Source organism: Odontesthes bonariensis, unplaced genomic scaffold (assembly GCF_027942865.1).
Source record: "Odontesthes bonariensis isolate fOdoBon6 unplaced genomic scaffold, fOdoBon6.hap1 scaffold_164, whole genome shotgun sequence".
Taxonomy (NCBI): domain Eukaryota; kingdom Metazoa; phylum Chordata; class Actinopteri; order Atheriniformes; family Atherinopsidae; genus Odontesthes; species Odontesthes bonariensis.
Window position 1 is genome coordinate 54,939 of NW_027457388.1, and position 2,562 is coordinate 57,500.

Consider the following 2,562-nt stretch of genomic DNA (forward strand, 5'->3'; position numbering starts at 1 on the left):
TCCACTCTCATAGCATCCAGGCACTCATGCCCTGCGCACAGACACACATCCAGGCCGAGTTTCAGCACCTCTGCTCGGTCCAGCATTCATCCCTGCTCCACTCTCATAGCATCCAGGCACTCATGCCCTGCGCACAGACACACATCCTGGCCGAGTTTCAGCACCTCTCCTCGGTCCAGCATTCATCCCTGCTCCACTCTCATAGCATCCAGGCACTCATGCCCTGCGCACAGACACACATCCAGGCCGAGTTTCAGCACCTCTGCTCGGTCCAGCATTCATCCCTGCTCCACTCTCATAGCATCCAGGCACTCATGCCCTGCGCAATGACACATCCAGGCCGAGTTTCAGCACCTCTCCTCGGTCAGGCATTCATCCCTGCTCCCCTCTCACAGCATCCAGGCACTCATGCCCTGCGCACAGTCACACACCCAGGCCGAGTTTCAGCACCTCTCCTCGGTCCAGCATTCATCCCTGCTCCCCTCTCACAGCATCCAGGCACTCATGCCCTGCGCACAGACACACATCCTGGCCGAGTTTCAGCACCTCTCCTCGGTCCAGCATTCATCCCTGCTCCACTCTCATAGCATCCAGGCACTCATGCCCTGCGCACAGACACACATCCAGGCCGAGTTTCAGCACCTCTGCTCGGTCCAGCATTCATCCCTGCTCCACTCTCATAGCATCCAGGCACTCATGCCCTGCGCAATGACACATCCAGGCCGAGTTTCAGCACCTCTCCTCGGTCAGGCATTCATCCCTGCTCCCCTCTCACAGCATCCAGGCACTCATGCCCTGCGCACAGTCACACACCCAGGCCGAGTTTCAGCACCTCTCCTCGGTCCAGCATTCATCCCTGCTCCCCTCTCACAGCATCCAGGCACTCATGCCCTGCGCACAGACACACATCCAGGCCGAGTTTCAGCACCTCTCCTCGGTCCAGCATTCATCCCTGCTCCCCTCTCACAGCATCCAGGCACTCATGCCCTGCGCACAGACACACATCCAGGCCGAGTTTCAGCACCTCTCCTCGGTCAGGCATTCATCCCTGCTCCCCTCTCAGAACATCCAGGCACTCATGCCCTGCGCAACGACATCACTCCGCAAAGGAAAGCTTTTGCGGTGTTTCTTTCTCAAAAAAGGCAATTTAAAGAGGTTTAAGCATGGAACCTACTCAGAATGAACATATACATAACGGACTAAGGAGTCTGAACTTGGTTTGGCCCAAGGAAATCATTTTTTAACAAAAATCCGTATTTCGTCTTAACTCGGGAAAAGAAGGCGATTCCTGGGTTTCTCTCTCAAAAAAGGCCATTTAAAGAGGTTTGTGCATGGAACCTACTCAGAATGAACATACACATAACGGACTAAGGAGTCTGAACTTGGTTTGGCCCAAGGAAATCATTTTTTAACAAAAATCCGTATTTGGTCTTAACTCGGGAAAAGAAGGCGATTCCTGGGTTTCTTTGTCAAAAAAAGGCCATTTAAAGAGGTTTTGTGCATGGAACCTACTCGGAATGGCTATATATGAAGGACTAAAGAGTCTGAACTTGGTTTGGCCCAAGGAAATCTTTTTTTTACAAAAATCCGTATTTCGTCTTAACTCGGGAAAAGAAGGCGATTCCTGGGTTTCTTTCTCAAACAAGCCGACCCCGGGTTAGGGTTAAGGAGAACCGGGCTCCAGCCCCTCCGGCCGGGTTAGGGTTAGGTTTGGGGCTGGGGCTGGGGTTAGGGTTAAGGAGAACCGGGCTCCATGCCCTCCAGCCGGGTTAGGGTTAGAGCTGGGGTTAGGGTTAAGGAGAACCGGGCTCCAGGCCCTAGGGCCGGTTTGGGGCTGGGGCTGGGGTTAGGGCTAGAGCTGGGGTTAGGGTTAGGGTTGGGGCTGGGGTTAGGGTTAAGGAGAACCGGGCTCCATGCCCTCCAGCCGGGTTAGGGTTAGAGCTGGGGTTAGGGTTGAGGAGAACCGGGCTCCAGGCCCTAGGGCCGGTTTGGGGCTGGGGCTGGGGTTAGGGCTGGAGCTGGGGTTAGGGTTAGGGTTGGGGCTGGGGTTAGGGTTAGGGTTGGGGCTGGGGTTAGGGTTAAGGAGAACCGGGCTCCAGCCCCTCCGGCAGGATCAGGGTTGGGGCTGGGGCTGGGGTTAGGGTTAGGGTTGGAGCTGGGGTTAGGGTTAGGGTTGGGGCTGGGGCTAGGGCTAGGGTTAGGGTTAGGGTTAGGGTTGGGGTTGGGGTTGGGGTTAGGGTTAGGGTTGGGGCTGGGGTTAGGGCTGGAGGCAGGGTTTAGGTTGGGTTAGGGTAAGGGCTGGGGCTAGAGTCAGGGCTGGGGCCGGGGTTAGGGTTACGGCTGGGGTTGGGGCTAGGGCTAGGGTTAAGGAGAACCAGGCTCCAGGCCCTCCATCCAAACCTGTGTACCCACACTTAAGCACCCCTCCCCGGCCTAGCCACCCAACCCGCAGCCCCTGGAGCTCCACGCCCCTGGTACTGTAAGACACTTTGAAAAAAAAAGGGAAAAAGAAAAAGAACCAGGCTCCAGGCCCTCCATCCACACCTGTGTACCCACACTTAA